This window comes from Filicampus tigris, chromosome 12 (assembly GCF_054856515.1).
Source record: "Filicampus tigris isolate MCC_2025a chromosome 12, RoL_Ftig_1.0, whole genome shotgun sequence".
NCBI lineage: Eukaryota > Metazoa > Chordata > Actinopteri > Syngnathiformes > Syngnathidae > Filicampus > Filicampus tigris.
Window position 1 is genome coordinate 19,989,450 of NC_141228.1, and position 17,943 is coordinate 20,007,392.

The following is a 17,943-nucleotide window of genomic DNA, read 5'->3' on the forward strand; positions in this document are numbered from 1 at the left end:
GAATCTCCGACGACTTCTCCGTCAAATAGCAATGCTGCGGCTGCTCTGATAAACGCCGGGACTGTTAAAGGCCAGCTTGTGTGATCTCTGGCACCCAAGCCGAGTTGACGTGTGGGAGGAAGGTGAGCCCGGCCGCTTTTTGCAAAACGACCGTTTTATTGCTACGCCCGTCGATGACGACAGCTTTTCAATCCTTCCAATGTTCCGATAGCGGCCGTTTTGGACCGGGGCAAACCCACTTATGCTCAATTCCAGTATCTATTTGTTGTGCTGCTTTTTTAAAAAAAATTGTAAACCATAAATTCTGGTCAACACCATACAGCTTGATGAAATTTTTCACCAAAATCTGGTTTCCGATTTTTTTGGCCAATTTTTCCACTTTGCTTATAAAAAGAGCAATTGACACAAACATTTATTACAGCAAGTTTTTGCTCTTTGTTTTTGTGCCGCCGCCGAGATTTGCGTCATTTCTCCTGATAGAAACAAGATTTTTTTTTTTAAACATTAACTTTCATCAAAAAAACGATTTAAATCTGAAAATTGGTTTTGATTTAAAAAATGCGAGTGCATGGAATCAAAGCGAATCGAATCGTTCCAAATATATCGAGGTATTAAATCGTCTTTTATTGGCGAGATATATCTTCCGAGGAAATGACAAATTTACATTACGGACAAATTTATTCATAATGTATGTAAAAAAGTCAGCAAAAAAAAAAAAACAATTTCATTATATCCTCTTGAACTGAGCCGTACCATATCAAATCGAATCACACCGAATGTTCCACTTTAAAATTGCAACCCATCTATCAAGATACACATCCAACATATCGAATCGAAGAAATGCACCAATTGACAACAGACACGAAAAGCCAGGACCCTATAGATGAGGGATGAAAAGAAAAAGAAAAAGAAAATTCATTCTCCACTATAAAGGTGTGGTATTCTTCTTGCTGGCTTTTCCACCTGCTCGCCTCATACTACGCCTTGTGCGTTAATGACTTTCTGAAAAATGGCTCCAGAGCCTTTGTTTTATTAACGTGGGGATGAGTGCGGGAGAGAGAGAAAGCAACACAAAATGTTCCCAATTAAAATGACGATGAATCGCAGGCAGCGGCGCTTTCTCATGTTTCGGAAGAAAATTCCACGGGACCTCGTAGACAAGGTCATTAACCCTTTCATGCGTAGTGGTCACGACAGTGGATAGCTATTTAAAACTTGCTTTCGCCGATATGAATTCATCTCAATTTTTAAAAATATTATGAACCCTCTCATGAATTGATTACGATTTAATGTTATTATTTACGATATAAATCTAATTTTTAGATACAGGCGAAAGCAACTTTTGAATAGCCGTCCACTGTCGTGACCAACTTTGCATGAAAGGGTTAAAGTGTCGACGGCGGCGCTTTGTGAGAGCTCAGCTCGCCAAATCATGTTTACCAGAAGCAGACAGCCAGACGGGGGGGGGAGGAGAACATTTGCGACAAAGCATACTTACGAGGCACCGCTGGACATGAATAATGCAACTCATTTTCGACGTGATGCGTCATCTTTAACTCAAGCTGGGGGCCTTGCGCAGTGACTTGAGGCTCATATCATTTGTCGGATCTTTTTTGAAAAAGTGTACACATAATGGAACAGACCGTTCCAAAAATGCTGAAACACTGAACTGAGCAATGCTGCCGTGGCTTCTTTAGAGTGCCTCGTTGTCCACCGTGAGTGTGTGCATGTCATGGAGAGAAGGAGGTAGAGTGACGTTTTAATTATTTTTAAAAAAAAACAACAAAAAAAAACAAAAAAACATGACAGCCAGCATGTGGACCCGAGCTTTAAAGCCCTGCAACATCCTGGCGGGATATGTTCCACCACTGGAGTTAGTTAAGCGTCATCATAAGAAAGTTGCAAGCATCGATTTTTCTTTTTTTTTCCAGGTTGTAGCAGTGGTATTTGATTGTCAGTTGACAGTCAAGCGGGGCGTGGTTTCAGCGCCTCCAGCCACAGCATTTGAGAGCTGGGAGAATGGCTTTGATTTTCATGATTTCAAAGCCGCATTTGATACACTCTGCAACAACCGTTATTTTTAACAGCTGGGTTAAAAATAACACCATTTTGGGTTAAAAATGCATCGATCCACTAAGTGGGTCAATTTGACCCACCTTCTCGCATTGTTTTGTACAAAGCAGCCCATTTTTTTGGGGTTGCTTTGTACAAAACGACCCATTTTGAGAGTTTGTTTTTGCAGAAAATTGAGTCAAATTGACCCAAGTAGTAGATCGTTCCATTTTTGACCCCAAATTGTGTTATTTTTAACCCAACAGTTTTGCGTGTCAATGTTTTAACCATTCAAATTCAGCAGCGTCGTCTTCTCGGAATTTAGACGACTTTTTTCAATTAATTTTCCATTTTAAAGAGGAGATTGGTAACAAAAACGGCAATCCTTCATATCGCAGGGTCGTTAAAGTGCAAAAATGGCCGCATGAAATCCCGTTGCCGGCCTTGAGTTTGACCCCAGTGGAAATAAATGTTCCCCTGTAAAGAAGTCCCTGGAGCCAACAAGTCTGAGATCCCTTGCTTGGAAGCAGCTCGAAATGTCCGACAAACGATTGTGCGCTCTTGCCTCCCCTGGAGTGTGTTGAAGTACACACTCGAACACACGTACACACTCCATTCCAGTTCTCCAACACAGAGTTGAAAGAAGTTATTTTTCCATCCGGCCAGACACTCAGCGAGCTTCACGCTGTTTACGCAATTATCGCCCCCCCCTGACCGCTGAAGTCCAAATTAAACAGCCAAGTAAACACACAGATTGTGTTGACTGCGCTTGTGAGATATGAACCTCAGATTGGACCAACAGCGTTTTTTTTTTGTTGGTTTTTTTCCCCCTATTCATCTTCAGCTCATTTAAAAGAAGATAAGACAACATCGGACACATACATAAGTGTCGCTGTCGGGGGGGGGGGGGGGGGCTTACGGCGGAACAAAGCGAACGCCGTCACCTCCTGTGACGCCAAGTCGACCCTTCAACAGGTGTCGGCCTGCTGCTGCACTTAGTGATGGTTGCTATGCAATTTTCAGAGCTGGGTGCTTGATCCTTTTTTTGACGCTCCGTCCTCTGTCCGTCACCCAGGACGTATGCCAGGGGAGGAGCTATGGGTGGGCCTGGGTGTGCACAGGCCCACCCCAGATTGACAGACTGTCTACAGAGTGAGATTCATGAAAAAAAAAAATATATATATATATATATATTTTTTTTTTTTTTTAAATTTGCCTTTTGTTGTGTTTCTCTATTTTATTGACTATTAGGAAAGGCATAATTGTGGTTGTCTAAGGAAGATCTGAATTTCATATTATTCAGTGTAATATTATTTGATTATGCTCAGTGAGAGAAATATTCAGGCCCACCCTGATTTCCCCCCGATTAGCCACATTCGGGCTCCGCCATTGACATCTACTGTACATCGCGCTTGACTCCAGAGCTTCTACTCTCCACCCAATTTTCCGTTGGCATTTGCGAGCGCGCGCCTGAAAAGGCAAAGCCGTTGTGAAGTGAAAGCTCTCCATGTCTGAGTGGTAAAATGTCTTGTGATAAAAGTAATTACAGCATTCAGCCGAGCGTGTCGAAAACGCAGGTAGCGCTGCCTCTCTGACACAATTATCCCCCGCCGACGGCTCTGCCCGTCTGCCGCTGACAATTACAATGCGCTGACGAATGTCGCCGCGCCGCAAAGTGAGCCGCTCTAATGTAAATAAGCACTTGTACTACGAAAAGGACGGCGGGCCCATTTTGGGCCAAATGACGTTCATGCCACGAGTGACATTTCCTCTGGTTAAATAGCCGGGTAATGTTCACCGCGGGCTTGAATGTCCGCTATTACTCATCCTTTTCATTCAGCCACTTCCAGATACACTGTGTGCCATCATATTCATTAGAGATAATTAGCCCAATTAAGCCATTGTCACTTTGCTTTTAGCTGATGAAGCTGAAAATTGCTTGATTTTCACCATCAGAAGCACTTCAACTCCGGGGAGGCAGGCTGCTGCTTTTTTGTGTGCTGAAAGACACACATTTGCACTATAGTTGACAACTATTACTACTACTGCGGTGAAAAAGTAGTTGACGCCCACACAAAAAGGGTTGGAAATGTCTACGGCAGTGGTTTTCAAACTGTGCGCCGCGGCGCACTAGAGATATTGTCAGGTGCGCCGTGGGAAATGATCTCATTTGTGCGGTCTACCGCCTGGCAGCGTAACCATGGAGTTACTAAATTGTAGTACTCTTTCCTACCAGCAGGTGGCAGCAGCAGCAGCAGCAGGTAGCCAATTGTCTTTGTTTAGAGACAAGCGAATTAGTGACGCATGTTTATCCAAACGGCCCATGTTTCACAAAGTATTAATATGAAACATAAAATACTTTTTTTCTTTGTGTTTATTTAATTCAAATTCAAGACGTTATAACGTCATTCTTCAATGTTAAAAAAATACACTCTTGTTAAAATAAGCTTCTTTTTTTTCACAATTACAGATGCTGGTGTGCCGCGGGATTTGTTCAATGAAATAAATGTGCCTTGACTCCAAAAAAAAAAAAGTTTGAAAAACACTGGTCCACAGATACCACAAGATGGCGGTAAATCATTTTGTATTCGGACAAATTTATTGACTGTTGCTTTGCATTCCAAAACAAAGATTTCGTTCGCGGTTCGGGCGTGCCTCCGACATTTTTTTTCCACACCAACTCAGACTAGTGTTGTGCTAACTAATCCTTACTGCGTGAATTGATCCTTGTTGGGCTGCTCGATTATGAAAGAAATAGGAATTATTTTAGTAATAACTGAAATCAAGATTATTCAAATGATCATTTATTTTTTGGTGCAAAACAAGAAAATGTCTGAACATAAAAACTATAAAGACAAATACATTTCTTTGAGAGACTATAATTTTAAGTTCCAAACTAAATTTATTAAATTAATTATAAAATAAAAAAAGGCGCAAATGTCTAAATTCAAGTATGATTTCCTTGTGTGTAAACAAACAGTGCAGTGCGTTGGGTATAATTGCATACCGTTTTTTTTTACGATTATGCCAATTTTGTGATCGTGGAGTGTAATAACTGTAATTGAAATTCGATTAATCGCACAGCCCTACAGTCCAGTTGCGATAAATTACGAAGAATAAAATTGACCTGGATGAATGACAGTATTCGCCGTCACTCCACTGGCAAATTTCACATATACCAAATAAGTGAGACTTCGCCATATTGCAAAAGATACGAGAGCCGAGTTCTGCCAGCATTGTAGAAGTATCATTTTGCTTTTTCTTTCACCTTTTATTTGAAGCGTTACTTTATCTTCTTGAGTTGGTTATAGCAATTATGGGGTGGGGTGGGGCGATTCGGAATGAATGTTTCATTCCAGAAGGACATAATGACAATGACGGCCCACCCAGATGGCATCTGTAAGCTTGCTGATGTTTTCGAGCACAAAACATTTCACCGCCTGCAAACCGCAGAGAGACACGTGCAAACTTAATCATTTTTGATGATTACCCTTGCGCTGCGTTCTCAGGACTGACTGGAAATGAAAGACTGCTCGAGCTCGCAAAATATGTCGCGGCAATCACGACATCCAAGTTAACGGTGGACACACGGTTAAGGGAAGCGCATTGCTCTGTTGTTTTTAGCATTAGCGGGATTGTTGTTTTTTTTTTTGTTTTTTTTTTACTTGATTTGTTTTGACGGTCGGCAACAGTCTGATAACGTGGAACAGCCACAATCTCTACAATCTATTCCGTTTGAAAGACAGATAATATCGTTTAGTTGTATTGTAAATGAATGATTATGGCTTAAACTCAAAACTATTAAGTGCCCTTTCAGTAGATGGCAGAAGGTACAATTAAACTGTGTATTCACCTGCTACCAATCACACAACAGAATAATAGCGTGTTCAACTAAAGAGGCCCAGATTTCACAACGGGTTTTTACATTTTTGAGTACATTGATACGAGATCATCCATATTTCAGCGTACATACTTTTTGCATTTTTGTTTAGCATTTTATCACTTCTGTCGACTGAAAATGACATCACAACTGCTCAGGGTTAAGGTAACGACCAATCACGGCTCAGCTTCAGAAAACAGGTCAGCCCTGAGCCCTGAGCAGTTGTGATGTCATTTTCAGGCGACAGAAGTGACAAAATGGCCGCCCCCAGAGATGGTTAAAAACGGGTGGATTAACTCGTATTCCACAAATGCAATATTAATCAGAATGCCTTGTTTCAACTAGTGGTCTTGCATAGAACATATTCTTGAAAAAAATTTGTTTGGGTTGACTTCTACTTTAAAACTACATTAAGTTAGGCCAGTAAACTCAAAATCAAATCTCTTGACAATAAGCAGCACTTTGCTAAATTGTGAACAGTTATTGAAAAAGAGGCTTCAAGCTGTTTAATGTTGACGTTTAGTGTCAAACTAAACACACAGCTTGGAGAATTCCACGTGTATTTAAAACAAGCACATAGCTAGGCCTTTAGTTCGTTAGCATGATGCTAATGCCAACACAAAATGGGGACCAATGGGGATCACTGTATTTTTCTTTCTAGGAATAGATTGTGTAAAGCGAACAGGCAGTAAAATCAGAATGCGCTCATGAGATAAAGTTAATCTCATGAGATAAAGTTAATCTCATGAGATAAAGTTAATCTCATGAGATAAAGTATCCTTACCGCTGTCTGCATTTTTTTTTTTTTTTTTTTTGTGGTCTTTCCAGTGTTTCTCACCTCCGACGCCGCCTCGAGCGAAATAAAGTTTCACCTACGTAGTCTTTGTCCTTTTCCCTTTTCTCTGACGGTAGAGAGAAGCGCATGGGGAAGGCGTTATGGATTAATAGCACGGCGGCCACGTGCAAAATCACCGGCGTGAGCCCGGGGTACAGCATGTTAAATGATGAGCCATTATGGCGATTTTATAATGGAGCTCTAATTGGGCCTCTGCGGTACAGCTGCACCATTTTCACGGCAATTATTTCTCTTTCTGGCACTCCGCATTTATTCGGACTTCTTTTCTTCCTCGTTTTGTTTCTTCTTGCTCGTCCATCGTCTCAATTTTTAATCAGGACATCTTCAGCGCCTCCGTCTTCTTACTGTCATGGATGTGTTTGGGTCCATTGCATCATCCATGATGATCTAAAGGTCGACTATGAACATATTGTGAAACACAAAGTACGCTAGTTGAACTTTGAAGGACCGTGGTTGACCAACTAGAGTGAACCCCGACATATTTGTTTTGTCTTCTGCATTTTTTTTTTTTTTATACCAATACGTTTTTACGTCAATTATATGTCGATTTTCACCCAGTCGCCATTTCCCGCGAATAGCAACTATTACAATAATAATAGTAATAATAATTTACATCAAAAAGCAAATTTTTTAAAAATCCCCAAAGTTTTTATTTTTGAATTGCAATTAATAATGAACGATAGATACACGGACTATGAACTTACTTTTTTTTTTTTTTTTTTTTTTTTTTTTTTTATAGACCGTGAGCGTGGTATCTTTCAAACTGCAACCGTTTTGAGATAGCAATAGTCTTTATTATATGTTTTCTGATAATTTCAAAAAATACAGAAATGTGCAAATTCTTGGTTAAGGGAAGGTGACAACGTGTGATTAGCTAATCAGCGGTTCTCCACTCGGGGATACATCACAGGCCGGATGCTGAGTGTGTAATCACACAAATAGATGGCGTGTGCGTGTGTGCGTGTGTGTGCGGCTGAATCACAAGGTTGCGAATGAAGAGCTGTAACCAGAGCGCATTGGGGTGGGTTGCCTATATTTGCATACGGTGACGGAATAATGGACGCTTGATTGTGCCGAGGTGATCAGCGTGACCTTTTCTATCTGTATGAGGGCGTCTATATAAAGTAAACGCAAACATATGTATGCTATTGCTTCAAAACAACATTTCGACCTATTTCTATTAAAGCAACATCTTAGATGTAAGACTTTATTCGACACCTCTCAGAAAAGGGTCGACTCGCGTCGCTGATTTTATGAATTGGGACCTGCTTGGCAAAAACGTCTTAAAGACTCAACTCGACTTGGCATTCATGAGACTCGACTGACTTGAACTCAATGACTTGACAAGGCGTTATGTTTACATTTAAAGCTACGCTATGAGATGAGGGCTGAGGTTGCCTCATTAAGTGTCACGGAGCACGCCCCAAAGATGAATACGTTTGGATTCAAAGTATTTTCTTTTTGGTGAAACCGGGAAAAAAAACAACAATAGCAGCATTCAAGGTTTTCAACTGAATGACAAGAAACAATATCTACGGCGTTTCCTTTCAGCTTAGACACAGGTAAGCTAGCTGTGTGAACTGTGACGCTAAGTTAGCTAGGTTAGCTTACCAAGAGCTGATCAAATAAAACAAAGTGATAGATTACACATTACGGAGACTTATCTCGAGACGCAACGATTTCAAAAACGATTGTGGTTTTAGCATAGAAATGTATACATTTCTTCCACTTTAAGTGGCTTTTCTGTCCGACATATTTGATGTGGCAGGGCCACTGGTAAACTAATGACAATGTCAACACGAATGAATTTCATAAAGCTACAATGTGCACAAAGTCAATGCCTCTCATTCCACCTCATTTTACACACACGGGTAAATTTGGGTAATAATTTGGCACCAAAAACATAATTATGTCGTTTCTAAATATGATTATTGCGGTACACGTTTACTCCCATGTACAGGGTAACGTCAATTACAAGTATACATAAATGGACACAACCAAAAAACTTTGCCTTAAGAATACCACCGCTAGCTTTATCCTAACACACAATGCAAAAATGCCACAGACAGGCTTACAGCCCTTTAAACAACAACTATTTGAACACAAATTTGGCAGGTACACATATACGGGGTCATATTATCAACGAGCATTCATGCTCTCATCCCTAAAGCCGAAGCTGCGATTTCATATTTCTCTCAGAGGTTCCTGCACCAGCAACCTCACCTCTTGCTTTATTGACCTGGTCTCTCGTCCGCCAGATGCTCGCACCTGATTATCTCATCTCGTCATCCTGTCCAAAATCGACACCACTCGTCCGTCCCTCGCAGATTCGATAAATATTCATCACATAAATCGTGTCTGCCCTTGGCTCCGCGTTCCCGCACCGAACCGTAACGCTGACTTTTACTTCAAAGAGTTGAATCGGAACTTTACGTTTACACCAGTGTCAGTTGGTCTGACTACATTTGCCAGATTTACTCGAGAGGCTTTTAAAACGATACCTGTACCCAACTACCGCACTAATCAGATTGCGCGGGCTCTGGCTGGAATATTCGTGTGAGCTCACGGCAAAAAGCTTTGCTGAAACTCAGTTAGACTGTATAATAACATTACTGCATAAAAATTTTTTTTAAAGTGTTGTAACCCGATTTCCATAAAGCATGTTATGCATTTACTTGTGGGCCAAGAGACATATTTGATTGTCCATTTCAAATTACACGATAATGACAAACTCACGCCGCGCTGGCCTTGGTGGCCCAAGCCATCAGCTGTACAATTTAATTGACGAGAGAGTGTAGGTAAGGTCATGAGGTGATAAATAATGACACGGCCCAATCTTTTTCACTTTACAAATATCAAATAACGAGCTCCGGGGTCATGCTTTGGCTGCATCTACAGAGTGATAATAATTGCCCGTAACGACCCAGGCTAAACTTAGCTACTCCCCCGACATACAAAATAGTCTCTCAATCCAGATTTGTTCAACATACTTTCTTGACACCAATTACTACTTTCCTATCAGCCAGAGTTTTGGTGTCATCTACTGGCATCTTAGAGGGGGGGTGAGAAAGTTGAATAGCTGAGCATGAGAACCAGACAAAAAGGCGGAGGTTCACTGTGTTGTATTTTCGGGGGCTTGTTGCCGTCACATGCGCTCTCCAGCTAAATGGGAAGCTCCATCCTGAGGCAGCGGGGGGGGGGGAAAAGAAGAAAAAAACAAAAAAATCCACCCAGGGGGACAGAAAAACAAAAGCCTTCAGACAGTTGAGAGTGCACCCATTAAAAATGTGGCTCCCCCCCTCCACCGTAAGCCCTCCGACACCGATGGCGGCGAAGAGCATGCTGGGTCTGCTTTGGCTGTAGAATCGTCAGATATCCGCCATCTCTGTGTGCTGTCTAACCATCAAAATGGCAGCTTATAACCTCTAAGGGCCAATTAAGGCGCACGCACCACACGTAACATCTGATGTCTAATGTTCGGCACCGTGGACTTGCGGCGAATGTTTTTGCAAATGCAGAAAACAAGGGTATTGCATATAAATGGGGCTGTGATACTGCAGCAGGCTTTTGTTTTATTTTGCGTTCACTTTTGTGCCTTGACAGTCTTTCATAATATTGTGGGGATCAGGGAGCAGTTTATCATAATGAAAAAAAGCCTTTACAGCAGCACTAAAAACCCATCGGCAAAGCTGCCCCGGGGAAAGTAGGGTTTTTTTTTTTCTTTTCATCGAAAACAACTTGGACCTCAGCTTACCGGGCGTTCGGAGTCAGTCAGTGAAAAGCAGACTTGCTCGGTGAGACACAAATTGGGACTTCTTTAGTGGTTTAAAAAAAATAAAAAAATAAAAAAAAATAAAACATGGTTTCTGTCACTCAGTCAGAGAGAAGACATCGGATAGAATAGTAACAACGGTGCACCACGATTTTCAGGCTGGTGACTTATTAGCGTAGCATTTGGTTCGTTTATTTAGCATAGATTGTCGTAGCGTAAGAAGGATTGATTTAGGTTGTTCTGCTGCTGTCAATCACAGCCAGACCACGCCCAACGCTGTCCTACCTCGCGAGCCCATATGGCAGGGGCGGAGCCATGGGTGGGCCTGGGTGTGCACAGGCCCTCCCAGATTGACAGTGTGCCCACCCAATGAGATTCAGGGAAAAAAAAAAAAAAAACATTTAAATTTTTAGTAAATTATTAAATTATTTTTGAATTTGTGTTTTTTTTATTTTATTGAATATTAAGAATGGCGTAATTGTGGTTGTCTAAGGATTTTATTTGAATATACGATGTGTCGGGACAGGAGGATTGTGCTCAGTGAGACAAATAATCAGGTCCACCCTGATTTTTCCAGGCCCACCCATTAGCCACGTTCTGGCTCCGCCCCTGCCATATGGTTCTCCAGGCAAGGCCTCAAACATTAAAAATATGAAGGATTGTAAAACAGTCAAATGTCCAGCCTGTCATTCATACGTTTACTGTTGAAAGCGTTAAGGGACCAAAAAAGAAGTGATCTTATTCACTGTGTATAATTTTTTTAATTAATCGTCCAATTAATCAATTTTCAGAATTTCATTCGACCTTAAAACAAAGGCTATGTACCCGCTATTGTTCTACTGCTGCGTCATAGGCATTCCATCAATGTGCTAACTTTGTCTTACTAGTGAGGACAAAAAGTGTACTGGTGCATGGACCTCAAGATGGATCCATCCATGCAGTAGGCATAGCGAATAAATGCTCAGATGGCTTCCATAAGTGCTCTCAAATTGGGAATGAGGGACTTATGAACCTCTCTTGCCTGCCTGAATGCCTCCTCTCAAGCTGAGCATTTTTTCATTTGCTTCCATCTCCCAGTCTCTCTCACCCCTTCCTCCCATCCAGACCTCCCCCCCCCCTCTCTCTCTCTCTCTCTGTGTGTCTGTCTCCCCCCCCAAATGCCTCCCCCCCATCTCTCTGGCTCTTATCAGACGGCCAGTGAAGCAAAAAGAAGATGTCTGCGCTGAAGACAACAGCGAGGCAGCAAAGGCTGTGAAATGCTGGGAGACCAGTGAAGGGATGCCAAGGGGCTGGATTTAAGGCTGTATGTTGTATTAAAAAAAAAAAAAAAAAAAAAAAAAAATATTGGTGCCCTGGGCTTGATATTAGACATTACGAAAAGCTGAACATCTCCTCAGGGGTTACAGTAATAATGGCGGTAAAACTAAGCTCATGATCACTCTCGCAATGTCATAGTGGAAGCCGTGATGTCGTTTTTCAACATATTGAAACTCAGTGGCGTGCAGCGGTGGGGGCCCGAGGGGGCTGTGGTCCCCCCGGCAACCACCTGAGGGGGGGGATCCAAAAGCAGTCACCCACACCCTCGTCGACCGCAAAAATGTAATGGGTATCCGAATGTTGTTGGGCGTGATATATACGCCAGATGCATATGTAGCAAGCAGAAAAATTTTCAGTCGTCAGAAGACGCTATTAGCTAATCCGAATTTGTACGTCCAACAACAATGCAGATCTGGTTTCACGCCTCACTTTTCCAGAAAGATTTTTTTTTTTTTTTTGTGCAACATTCCCACAAATTCTTTGACTTTATAACATTTACAAGTCTCACATTTGGCCCGACGTGTATGCACGCGTGTAAAGCGGAAGTCAACCCAAGCATATTTTTTTCAAGAATACGTTCTGATTAATTTTGCGTTTGTGGAATATAAATTGAGCAGCAAAATGCACTCGTTTTTAGCCATCTCTGGGGGCGGCCATTTTGTCTTCTGTCGACTGAAAATGACATCACAACCTCTCACAACGACCAATCACGGCTGACCTTTTTTCCCGAATCCGTGATTGGTCGTTGTGAGCAGTTGTGATGTCATTTTCAGTCGACAGAAGTGACAAAATGGCCGCCCCCAGAGATGGCTAAAAACGGCTGGATTAACACTTATTCCACAAATGCAATATTTATCAGAACGCCCTGTTTCAACTAGTGCTCTTGCATAGAACATATTCTTGAGAAAAAAGAAAACGTTTGCGTTGACTTCCGCTTTAAACAACAACGATGCAATAGTTTGTTCCAAGTTGCTCCAATCTGGTTAGTCAAAATAAACTATGTTGTCCCAAACGAAAAGAATCGCAACGATCAGATACGTGTCAGATAAAGGAGAATAATGACAGTCAGTGCACATCTTGGCCTGAAACCTTCATTACTTCAGTGAACCTTTCTCTACCCCGAGCTTGATATTTTATTAAAATAGACTCAGCTCTTGCAAATATTCATTTTGCGCCATATGCTCAGCGATAAGTTTAACCAATCGTCGGCATGGCAACAGCCGACAATGAGCAAATGAAAGTATGTCAGTTTCAACAAAACGCCGACAAATACACTCCAGCTGTGACCGCTGGAGAAATTGGAGATGCAATACATGCAGTGGATTCAAAAGTCTACACACCCCTGTCCGAATGCCAAACGTTAGTGATAAAGAAAAACGAGACCGAGGTGAATCATTTTTAAACTTTTTCAATCAATTGAAAAAAAAAAAAAAATTGAGAGGGGAAATAGAAATAAACAATTGAGATCCTGTGGTTGCACAAGTGTGCACACCCTCTTATAAGCGGGGATTTGGCTGTGTTCAGAAATAAATCACAACCAAAGTCATGTTAAATGGGAAGTCATTATACACCTGCCACTATTTAAAGTGCCACTGAAATAAAATTCTCATGTTCTAGTAGGCTTTTCTTGACTTGCTTTTGTCTGCTGTTACGTCATTCTACCTTAAAAGCCAGTCGGTGTCTTTTTTTTAATCCAATTCTCCGGCACTTAGCCAATTTAATGCATCAGAATATACACGTGAGGGTGGCGCGAGGATGTCGTGGAATTTTTTCGAGCCGTAGGCAGGCTAATGGCGGACGCCGTCCATCGCCCGGAGCTCTGATAAGTAACGGCAGTGATATATAGTCGACGCGCACGATCAGTGGAAACAGTCGAGCGTGATATGATATGGTTTGTAGACAATGACGATATTGACGTCTTTGTAACAGAATAGAGGATGGTAATTATCACTCGATTTTTTTTTTCCTTTTTTTTTTTTTTTTTTTTTTTTTTTTAATCAAAATGGTGCTTCTCTTGCACTGACACGTTACTTTTACATCATCGATTGAAACAGTAAATAATAAATTCTGCCTGTGTGAAAGCCACATGTGTAAGCTCTTTAATTCTTTTGGAATGATGTTTCCGTCTGCTACAGGGGCTGAGATACGAATCATTTTGTAAGTGTTGAATTTCTGGGAGAACTTCAGGTTTTCAAGGGTAATTCCAAAAGGCGACCGACGGTTTTGGGGAGCTGTTGAGACAGGCGCTTTAGTCCTGTTTAATCTCACTAAATTGCTTTTCTCTGTCACCAAAATAGTTTGCTAGAGGTTCGCTTAGTTGGTCGGACGCCGCTTGATTGCAGAGTTCAACTAAGTGGGCGCACTTATTTTCATTAGGTCCTTGCTTGCTTCCTTCGTCATTGAGGATACGAGCACCCTGCTGACTCACTGGAGCGCCCTCAAATGTGGTGACAAGGACGAGTTGGATTTTCCTGTGCGGTCAGGACAGTTTCGCCCAAACGGGTTGGCACAACGAAGGGACTGAACAACAGAGCATGTGGATTTTTCTCATGCGAGTGAGCAAGGCGGTCGGGGGAGGTCAAAGTCGGGAGTCATCCAATTATCTAACAGAGCGGAAAGTTGCCGCTAACTTTATGAGAAAATAACCCGTCTAACTTTCAAAGATTCCTCTGAGGAGCTGTCATGGGCTTCTAGTTGGCAAAACTAAAGCTGCTATAATAATTCACACACAAACAGAAAGACACATTGTATATTTAAATAAAAGACACGCTTCGTTTTGAAAACGTAGCGAATGCTAATGTCAGTGTAAAATCCTATTGACATGCTAACGAGAAATTAGCATCCACTTCAGGAGCGATATTCTTTCAAATAAATATTCACATACAAAAGCTGTAGAAAGACGTACTTATAAAGTCAATACTCAAAGGCACAAATTCTTCCCCATCTGGGAAAAACAAAGTTCTATTAAAGAAGCACTGGGCAAGAATTCAACCTTAATAAAAAACATTTTCACAACTCTTTTGATGAAACATTGACTTAAAAGTAGTTGAATGAGACTTTTGTCATGCCCTGGGGTCTGTATCGTTTTTACTGGCACCAAGCAACTTTCAAGAGGATAGAAGCAACCCTGGCACCCAAAAAAAAAAATATACAACTATCCTGAATTGCTTTACGGCATACTCACTTCCTCCCGTCGCTATAAGGACGGAAATCAATTAGATTCGAACGACTACACGCTATTACTGGTGTCATGGCAGAAGCCCCAAAACAAACGAAAAAACAAAAGTATTGTTTGAACAAAATTAAGATTCATTACCTCATCGCTTTTCATCTTTCACACAGCCACTGGAAATAGAAATGTCATTCAGTCCAATTTGCAGGCCAGCGAGAGCTCAGGATTTCACAATTTCACGAGACGACGCGACACGCTGGCGCATGGGAAATGTAGTTGACTTTTGTCAAAACACTACCGCTTTTGTCCACATGGCGCCGCCACAATCAACAAAAACTGACATGACGGTTTTTCTTTGTTGTTTTTTTAATTGCTACTATAAGAGTATTGTCATTTGACTCTTACCAATTAATGTTTTTGTTCCCCTTTCAAGTTATATTTAGAGGTGAGTTGTTAAGGAATTTTACTGTCTTCAAAATTCAAGGACACAAAGAACTTTGGACTTTTTTTTGTCATACCTACACAAACTTCCACGTATGGCACAAAATACGATAACCGAAATCCCAGCTTAGCCCAGTACGCCCCAACACTTGTGAAAATATAGAACAATAACATAGATTAAAATGATTACGATAAAGAGATAAGGGAGGTGCCAATTCGCAGATTGAATGTGAGCAAATATGCAAGGCATCAAAAGGTGTGGAGGTAGCAGAGTGAAAACGCAAGAGGCTTGAATTTCACATATTTACATATTTATATATTTACAGGGTCGTTGAATACTCGACAACAAGAATCGAGAGTTGAAGAGGAAAAGTGTTCAACGTGCAGGGATGACTGGGCATGAGGCTATGATGATAGTTTTGAGAGATTTGACTTTTGGTAGGTGAAGAAATACTACACTTTGAAGTCAATGAGTAATCGTTTTATGAATTGTGATTTCAAACTTAAGCGTGATTATTATGATTATGATTTCCATAATCGTCCGGCCCTACTCTGTCTGGACTCATTGTCACTCCTCCCACCCACCACATAAGACTGTCACAAGCTAGTTCAACAGTTCACAAATTGTCCCCCAATTTCTCATTGAAAGCGTTGCGGCGCGTCAAATGATTTTTTAATTAAAACGACTGCACTAAAAAGCTCGTTTATCCAAGGGGGCGTTGATCTCAAACGCGCGGACATTTAGCCACTCTTCATTTCCGATGACTTTAATTAGCTTTCCAAGGGCGTCACCAAGTGTGACCTTTCCCAGATGATATTGCGAGCACCTGTCATGAACTTCTTTCCAGAGAAGGGAATTAAAATCCCCCCTGCTAAATAGCGCCGAGTTGATCCGTCTAACTTGTAGCCATCGTTTGTCATTTGGCAAGAAGCGTCTTTGTCGTCGTTTGGGAAGTAGCAGCTTTGTTGTCGTGTAAAGCCCAGCCCGGTAACTGCGGCAAAAAAACGGGCAGATTTATTAAGCCCTCAAGCCAAAGGAGTATATATACCGGCTCGTTTGTCTGCTTCGTGGAGCCGCACGGCTCTCGGGCCTGCTGACGGAAAAAAACAAAACAAAACAAAAAAAAACACATGTGAAGCTAATCCTCCTGTCACTCTACTAAATCTTCTGCGGGACAACATCCGATCCCATCGGGCTTGAGCAGAGAAGCGAAAAGGGACAGCGATGGAACGAGATGTTTACAGAAATGGGGAGCGCGCACGTAGTAAAGAGCTCAAGCACGTGCATAGTGGAGGCTATCAAGCTAGCATCACAATCGAATTGTGAAGCTAGTCTATCGTCAGTTGTCTGAGTGTGTGTCAAAGTTGAAAACGTAAAGTAATCATACGTGTCAACTTGTACGTTTTCCCCGTATTTTACATGTTTTTTTTTTTTTATCATTTCAAATTGTTTACGTCGTATAATAATTTTTTGTACGGGGAAAAAAAAAAAAATTTAAAACTCGTTTTTTGTTAGACCGATCTCGTCTTGCCCATTTCGGTTCTAATCCGCAGCGTCCGTTAGCGATTCCGACTGCAAACTTCAGCCGACATTCACGAGCAAAGTCGCCCGAGTTGAACGATAAACACCGTGTAAGATTATATACAGAAATATCCGTTCCGTTTCCCCCACCTATGCCGCTGAGTGATAGGTACTGTGTACGATTAAAAATAGATACTGTGTAAGATTATATACAGAAATGTACGGGCAAATTACAACTTTTGTAAGATTCAGCACGGCCCGGGGTTGACAGGTATGAATAATCCGTTTGTCAAATTCGACAGTGTCGATTTATGAGGCTCAAAAATGAAATGCGTGCGTGTAAATGTGACATTAGGCACATCTCCTATTCAACCAGGTTCTAAACATGTATTGTTGGTGTTTTTTCTCCTCCCCTCCCTTTTCTCATTGTTTATCGCCACATTCCCAAACCAGTTTTTCAACAGGTTTCGTCTTCCCGCTACTTTTTTTTTTTTTTTTTTTTTTGCTCTAACTTTTCTTGTTGTTTAATCACGGGGTTTTCTAGTCCGACAGGTGTTGTCGTCGCCGCCGTCGCTGTCACTTTTTATTTTTTCATTGCTTTCCCCAGATTCACCAAATGGACAAGCAACAGGTGTCGTTGCTGCCTCTTGCGCTCTCTTTTCTTCTTGTTTATTACCCCAAACAAGTTCAAGTTCTGTTGCTGTGATGTCCCGTTTTGCGGCGTTACTTTAACACGGGCATTTGCGATACGCAACGTTCATTTTGTGCCTTTAGGCTTCCTGTAGCTTTGTTTGGATAACGGGAAGTCGACAAGCGACCAATAGCAGGAAAGCTAGCGCTAATTATTTTTCTTGAAGGAGAGAATTAAGATAGCGGAGCGTTTCAGTCATTTTGAATAGGTTACGGTAATTTAGCTATGTACTGTGCGTGT

The 17,943-nt window shown here is 41.5% G+C and overlaps 1 protein-coding gene across 3 annotated transcripts in view; it reads right to left on the reverse strand.

Moving 5' to 3' along the window:
- Window positions 1–17,943, reverse strand: part of LOC147139045 (C2 calcium-dependent domain-containing protein 4C) — a 43,317-nt gene that overhangs the window by 8,472 nt on the left and 16,902 nt on the right. The window lies entirely within an intron of this gene.